The following is an 8667-nucleotide window of genomic DNA, read 5'->3' on the forward strand; positions in this document are numbered from 1 at the left end:
TTATTACTTGTTAATTAATGTTTATTAAGGACCTTAAAGTGTTACCAATAATTATTGGTGTCTGTGAAATTAGTGGTAAGTGTGCATGAGTTATGGATATGTGTGGGAGTTGAAAAGAAGGCATAAGAATAAACTTACAGCAAATACTAAACTGAACAAAATTGGTGCCTGCAGGGAGAGAGAGCTGCAGACAGACAGAGCTGCACTGCAGTCAGGCTTAAATGACACACTGGGGCCCTCAGGTGTTCCAGGTTACACTAATCATCCACCTGCAGAGTCAGCATAGAAACAGGCAAGTCACACAGCAAACACAAGACACAGCAGGGGTGGTCACACAGGGTGCACTGTAATTACTGTTGAACACTTTCACACAAATGAATTTCATTCCAAATTATCTCTAATCTCTCTGGATTTGTCTCATTTTATATATTTTCTTTACACAATCATGCAAGTTAACAAACAGTGACTGAGCTGTCGTTTGCCCAGAAATAACCTGATTTCTAAAGGTGTTTTCACTATGACGCGGATACAGTGTTAAGTCTCAATAACACCCATTAAACTGCAACACCCCATCCTCACCCACCCAGTCTTCTGTGATTTAAAGATCAATTTGCACATTCTGCTTTAGTGGCAAAAGTTGTAATAATTTTGAGGTTTTATAACACCAACTCATATTCCATTCTTTTGTCACATCTCAACACACTGCAGTGCTGAATTTTAAAATATCACCAGTGAGCAGGGAGCTACTAAAATCAATAATTCTATTTTTAAAGTCTTTGAAAATCGTCTTAAAAAACATGTGGATGTTACTGGAGGATTAGTTCGTATCAGAAGAGGAAGCTGCACATAATAACTCCAATAACTCTTTCGTTTTAATTATTCAGTTTTTCCCTCCGTGAGGGTGATTAATTTAAAATGCATTGCAGTAATGAGTGGGTAGCTTCCTCCTCTTTAGGCTGCCATTGTTTCAGGGGAAAAATGTTGTGGTGATATTGCGAAAAAAATACCTTTATTTAATTAAAAAGTGAAGGAGCAGAGAACAATTATTCCAGGTCACGCCTGTGACCATCAATAGACCAGAGTAGGTGCAAGTTATTCTCAGTAGGTGGCACTGTTGCATCATTTCTTCTAAGTGGCATGGATGTGTGTCTACTCTCCTCTGCATAATTATGTTTTCAATATAGGCCATGCATTTGCATACATGATTAAATTGCACTGGCTTCAAAACCATACTGTTTATAATGACTAATTAAATAACCCTAAATTGGCATGCGCCCCACTTTCATACTCACCTTATTCACAGCTGCAGACAAGTAAAGAGAAAGACAATGAAAGTGAACTTAGTCGCACAAGGTTTAAAGTGAATTATTCCACCATGTTTCCATTGGTAATTAAAAGCCAGTGGAGGAAATGAAGGAGCTCAGCCCTGCTAAGGCAGCATCCAGCGGTGGCGTGCTGTGGCAATGACTGACTGGTCAAATGACTGAGGAATCAGATCATCATTTGTATGCAAAGCCTTAAGTCTCAAGACACGTTAAAGGTCAGCGTTTCAATAAGCCTACTGGACCCAGCCAACATTCATACAGCTGGAAAACAGCACTGCAGCCTGGCACCTCAACTCAGCCTGGTGGGGACATTAAAGGGGAAATCATCACCGAATAGCACATAATAGAGAATAAAACAGCTGTTGTTGCTGTACATTCGTACTTTCAGCATGTTGCACATCCCACTCAGCTGTAACAACACCTGCTTTAACATCATGAATTGGCTGTGGACAAAAAAAGCGACATGCTCTGAGGTTTGAACCCACACACTGAGGTATAGTAGCAGTTCTCTGCCCTTTGTAAGTCATTACGGATTTACCCTTTTAAACCAGACAACAGCGGTGAGGTAATTCCACCTCGCCTGTCACAGTTTACCATACCCGTTAGCAACATCTATTATCTCTCACCTAACGACAGGGATTAGACTGAGCTGCTCCAGTGGTTTGGAACATACACCCTGCAGAAAGATTTGGAAAGATGCTTTGGCAAGAGGTTGTAGGTATCATAGTTGTACAAGATGACATTTACAAGATAACACTCTCTCTCTATTACTGTATGTCATATCTTTCCGCCTCTTACATTGATTATTACAATGTTTAACATGGCCAGAGTGTCACTCTATATAATCTTTGTTTCACAAATCTATTTGACTAGTCCAGGGATAGGCAGCCTGTGGCTTTGAGAAAAATGAAAATGAAATGGAATTGCTTTATGCTGTTTATTTTTCATTAATAGTGTTGTAGACCTAAAGGCCTCATATTGTCACGTTGAAAAACATTTGTAGTCTATAAACAGAATAAAGAGTTTTATTTCAGTCAGCTAAAATGTAGCCTACAGACGTCACCAACACTTAAGTAGCGGTGACTGGTCTTGAGTTAAGCAATGATAGATTTGGATTCTAGATCCAGAAAAAGAAAATTATTGGAAAACAGAGAATGTAATAGTACCTGGATACATTTGTTTTCTTCCATCGCCAATGCTGCTTGCCCAATCTGCAAAAATCAGAGAAATTGGCAAATTTCCTCCATTATAAGATTCAAATATGTTATGCAAAAATGTCTCTTTTGATAGAAAAGGTTCCTGACAGTTCCTGATAGTTACACCCATCTGCAGAGTTTTGTCCTCTTGAACAACCTAGTCAATGCATTCCCTGCTCCCGAGGACAGTTAAATAACTTTTAACTGAAGCTTGGAACTTGAACTGGTGGTTTCACTGGGATGAAAATGTGTCTTTATATAATATGAAAATGAGTGAGGCAGTGGGTGGATGAAAGATTTGATGTTTTTGCTGGTGAATCAAAATCCTTATGTTACAAATTGTCTCTTTCTGATTGATGTTTGATGTATTTCTCTCTTATTTGTAGTTTCATACAAGGTTACAAACGCTGACTGTGCACAGAAATATTAAGAATTAAATGAAATAACAACAGGGATTAGGCTGGAGCTGCTCCAGTGGTTTGGAACATACGCCCTGCAGAAAGATTTGGAAAGATGCTTTGGCAAGAGGGTGTAGGTACCATAGTTGTACAACATGACATTTACAAGATAACACTCTCTCTCTCTCTCTCTCTCTCTCTCTCTCTTTACTGTATTTCAAATATTTCTCCACCTCTTACATGGAGTTATGGTGTTTAATAAAGTCACACTACATAATCTTTGTTTTACTAAGTAGGTGTGCTGTAGCGGAGCATGGGTATCTATATGTGTGTGTGTGTGTGTGTGTGTGTGTGTGTGTGTGTGTGTATGCCCACTTTTTTCTTAGGTTTAAGGTATATCCACCTATCAGACAAAAACCCACTGTAATATAAAGGAGAGTACTTACTCCTTGGTAACCTACCCATCCATCTAACGAGTACACTCACCTTTCATGGTCCTGCTCTGTGGCTAGCCTTAAGATTTATGTGAAGCCATATAACTATTAGTTATGTATTTTGCCGTGTTTATGTTCAACTAGAGAAGTTTGTTTTTCTAGGGTTTGGGTTCATGTTTACTGTTTTCTGTTTTACTGTGATTTTCGTATATATCATATTTCTTTAGTGCAGTGGCGGTTCTAGACTATACTATACTATACTATATACTATACTATATACTATATTTATTTTAGCTCATTTCAAAATTTAATTTAAGAATTTTTGGAAGATGCAAATACATTGATTGAAACAATGAGACTTACCAACAGTAATTATTTTTGTACAACAATGACATTTCTCATTTTTGTGCACAATTAGTTTTTTTTATTTTGAAAGTGCAGTATAGTGAGAATGATCTTTTTTTATATACACAAGCTTTTATTGCACAATTAAACTTTTATACAATGTACACATTCTGGGTTCCTTTTGTGTACAATGAGATATTGTTTGAACAAAAAATAGGTGAGAATTGTTCTGTCGTTCATCGTTATAAATTGATCATTTCATTATTAATTTGACACAGGGGCCACAGCAGGGGCCAAGGGCTTCTTCACAGGGGCAGTGGCCCCTGTAGGCTCCTGTGTAGAACCGCCACTGCTTTAGTGACCTTAGTAGCTGCCTTTGTTTTCATATATCTAGTTCATATGTTCAGTTATCTTGAGGCTTTTGTTTTCTAGGGTTTGGATTATGTTTAGTGTTCCCTATTTTATTCTGATTTTTGTATATTATTTCTCTATAGTGACCTCTGTTAGTAGCCATATTTAATTTCATATTTCTAGTTTGCAGTAAGTGTTCAGTTATCTCAAGGCTTTAGGGTTCTAGTTGTTGGATTATGTTTAATGTTTCCTATTTTATTTTGTAGTAAGTGTCTCATGTGTCAAGGATTCCAAGTCTTTGTCTGTTTTCCTCCCATTGTGATTGTCTCACCACCTACCTCTCCTTGTGTATTTGGTCAGTGTTCTTCCTTTGCTTACTGACAGTTTGTCTTCGTCTCAGCAGACATCCAGTGTTTTTCCTCGTCTTAGTTTCCTCACAGCGTTTCTCTGTTTTTCCCTGTCTTTTTTTGATTTATTTGTTTTCAACCTGCCAGCTTTAAGACTGCATTCTTGTATGTCTTTGTGTTGCATTAAATCTAATTAAACCCAACCTGCATTACTAAGCCTCTGATAGCACCTCATCAACTACTTCAGCTCCTTAAAAAACAACTACTCTGTAGAAAAAAACAAATCTTGCACTTTGTGTGAGTAAGCATGAATACTCATGAAGAGAATAGTTTCTTTTTAGTCAAAAATGAACAAACATTTAAAAGACTAATGCATATGCTTGGGCTCTTTCTTCTGTAACCTGTATGAAAAAGTGAGCTTGCAGACCCAACCTGGTCTCACAGAAATCCATGAAATAGCCACGGATTTCGCTTAACTCAAAATCCGTCGAATAGCCACGGATTCGCTCAAATTTCCATGAAACTGACACGGATTTCGCTAGAATGCAAGTTAATGACAGTCATATCCCGTGGCTATTGGTTTGTTCCAAGTCACGTGACTTTCAAGGTCCCAGCGGTCAGAGCAAAAAACATGGCGGACAGTTCTCTCCTTTTTAGTGAAAAATCAATATTTTGACTTAGTTTCTGCATAAAAATGGATTTTGATCACATTTGTAGCGAGAAATATATGTTTTATTTTCTAAATATTCACTCAGTGAATGTACATAATCACTTTGTATGTTGGAATAGCCACGGGATATGACTATGTCATTAACTTGCATTGTAGCGAAATCCGTGTCAGTTTCACGGAAATTTGAGCGAATCCGTGGCTATTCCACGGATTTTGAGTTAAGCGAAATCCGTGGCTATTTCACGGATTTCTGTGAGATCGTCTGGTTGAGCATGGTTTCTCTATAGAGAGGTTGTCGCTGTGTGTGTGGTTGTTGGGTTTTAAAATAGTGCAACCGTAGAAGGTTAAAGGTGCTCACCTTCCACTTCACTGACCTAGTTTCAAGGCTCTACAAGTGGCTCTTCTACCAACGAGCAACAACCTGATGATCATTAACAATTGTTTTAGGTCAGTTCAATATTACAGTAATGTCGGCGTACAGGCTGTACTGTAAACAAACTCCTGGCACGACTTCAGTATCTGTATTCTGTGTCAGTCTAGGTGAGGGTGTAACTGATGTATTATACTCCATTTATTATGGTGGGTGCTGCTGTTACAAAATAAGCGATTATTTCTCTGCCTGCTGCACCACAGGTGATTAAAGATTTAAGAGCTCGATCTTCAGCAGTTGCTGCGGGGGAAAAAGACAGAGATGGAGGGAAACCTTTAAGCTTTCCAGTAGCTCTGTGTGGTCCAATGGTATGTAATCTCACTAAACCATTAAGACATTCGAAAAGGCAATTTGCAAGATTAGTAGGACGATCACTTAATAAATGCATATTTCAGGTTAAGAGTTTGTGTGCCACTTACCCAACTTCAGAATGAAATTCATGAATAAAGAGCCAACTTTTGTGCTTTGTGAAGTGTTTTTATGTAACTTTATTGTAGATTTATAAATAAAAAGTCCCTCAGATTAATCATTGCCTCATGTTCATTCCTGCGGCACAGCTTGAGGCCAATTTTGGGTCTGTTTACTACTTCTGTCTTCTTGCTGCCATTCTGCTGAAGCTTGTTCCTGCCACATTGGATTCACATATGCAGAATGTAACCAAAGAGCCTGTGATAAGCACCAGTAATCAGATGTATTTTAATGCCACCATGAAGCCTGTATTCAGCTCCAGCGTAGCCAGGAGTAATGCAGCGCTGCCACAGACTCTGCTGTCTGCCTCATCTTACGGAGTAAATCCTATATAACCAGTAAATAATGATCAATGTAATATTGAGTCATCTGATTCTCTGACTGAGACACAAAACCCCGAATCAAATCAAATATTCACATTATAGTCAAATTTTACAAATCCCAACAGAGGCGATTAGCTCTCTTGTTAAGCATTACATTTACGTCAGTTGGCTGCAGGTCTTTACAGCAACAATCCTTTGATTGGTTGATGTCTGGCTTCACAGGCAAAACAGGAAGATGTGAAATTGGAAAAATGCCTCCACTTTTCTGCTTTGTGAAACAGAAAACAGGAAAAATGGAAATGCACCTGTTTTTGTTTTGCAATCTGACTTTATTTTTGGAAACCTGAATGTTGTCAAAAAGCCCAAAAATCTGTTTAGGATTAGAGTGCCATAAAAAGAGGAGAAAAACAAAAACACTTGTGCTAGGCATACATTAAAACAATCTCTTTATTTATTTCCACCTTAATTTGCCTTAATTTGTATTAATAATACAATTCATTACTTATTACAAGAAATAGTCTTTATTAATTCCACCTGCTTTTGAATGTGGTTCTCTGGAACACAGTACATTAATTTCTGTTGCTAACTGCTAACTGCATTTGTAACAGCGGCAACCTCCGGGTCTGAGCAGGGAGGCAAACCAGGAAGTGTTCTACCGAAAATTCCAGCAGGGGGTGCTAAGTGCGGCTGCAAAAACATTTCTGTCCATTAATTTCAATGCAAAATGCGAAAACTTCTCACTTGATTTATTACCTCAGAATTTTTTTTAGGACAACACTATGGTCTCAATCGCTAGTAAAAAATCTTCTTCAAGACAATTTGATGTTAATAGTTCAAATAATGGCCCCATTTAGAAGAAAATAGAAGATAAAGAATCATATGCTTTGGGGCGTGGCTACATTTGATTGACAGGTGGCTAACAAGGTGATCTGTCATCAGGAGAGAAGCAGAACAATGCGTATCCAAGGCAACATGTCAATAAAGGAGTTGGAAAGGAGTCGCTGTTCATTTTTCTTAGGTAAGAAACGTACATTTTGTTTTTGTTTTTTTGCTAGCCAAAATGAACATCCCAGTTAATGCTACAGTTAATGCTAACATGAATTAGCAGCGGCTTCTCTACGTCAGGTTGAGGTGTAGAGAGGCGTAGTCAGTGTCGTCAGATCCCTCTCGCTACTCCACAGTCCAAATATGGTCTGCTCCCCGTATCGGAAACAAGATGGCGACACAAGATGGCGACGAGAGTATCACTGAACTGGATGCTTCCAACGGGCAGTCCACAAACCAATGGGTGACGTCACGGTGACTACGTCCATTATTTATATAAAGTCTTTGATTTGTAAATTAGCCTACATTGCTAACTCATTCAGATTTCCTGGCCATTCTTTTCTAGGATGTTAAGATCTGTTAGTCACTTGATTCCACCCAAATGCACAAACTTATTTGATTGGCTGTCTTGAAGTCAATCACAGTGTTCTACATCTTACATCTTAAGTGGACTGCAGAGACAAACCCTCTTTTTCAGCAAACGCGACGGACTGTGAGGCAAGGAAGGAGCAAATAAAGTAAAGTATGTACTTTGTGTTTAAACAAGAAAACAGAAGATGTTATATTACTTCCACCACCCACCAAAAGAGAGCATATAACCACTAACAATACCACTTAAATCAATGAGGAAATATTGTTTTGATTGATTTTGACCGTTCTGTGTTTATCATGCATCCTATTGTTTATGTAAACAGAATATTCAGCCCATGACTGACCCCTTATTTATTTATTTATTTTACCAATAATTTTCTGAAATAATACAAAATGTATATGGAGTATATTTCAGAGCATTTTTGTATTTATTGAGATAAGTAGCCATTCATTAGATACAATAATAATAATAATAATAAAAAGAAAACTTTCATTAGATTATTGTTTTGTTATCAGGTGCTTTCTCATATTCAGACCCTCCAGCCATTGCAATAGAAACAGAAAAAAAGGCCACAATAAAATAATCATTAGTTTTTGATTGCTAATGATGAGTGCTGTTAGTAAAGAGATAAACCATTACAATAAGTGTATTTTTGTGTTGGGAACATAACTAAATCCTCAACGGCTTGATAAAATGGAATATGTGAATCTGTCTTAAAGCTCTTAATACTTTAATTCACTGCAGTTTGTTTTATAACTTATTTTCCATGTGTATTGATTAATTCTGGTTGAAGTAATATCTTTATAAAATATTTAAAAAGACCGTCCTAAGTTATTGATAGAGGTGTCGACACTGGTGTCTTGTAATGAAAGTATAGGCTTCAGCCGTTTATTTAAGAATTAGATGTTCCATAACTTTTTAGAAATTCTAGTCCGTCTTTGTTTTTCTTTAAACTTTTCACAT

Source organism: Centropristis striata, chromosome 13 (assembly GCF_030273125.1).
Source record: "Centropristis striata isolate RG_2023a ecotype Rhode Island chromosome 13, C.striata_1.0, whole genome shotgun sequence".
In the NCBI taxonomy this organism is placed as follows: Eukaryota; Metazoa; Chordata; class Actinopteri; order Perciformes; family Serranidae; genus Centropristis; species Centropristis striata.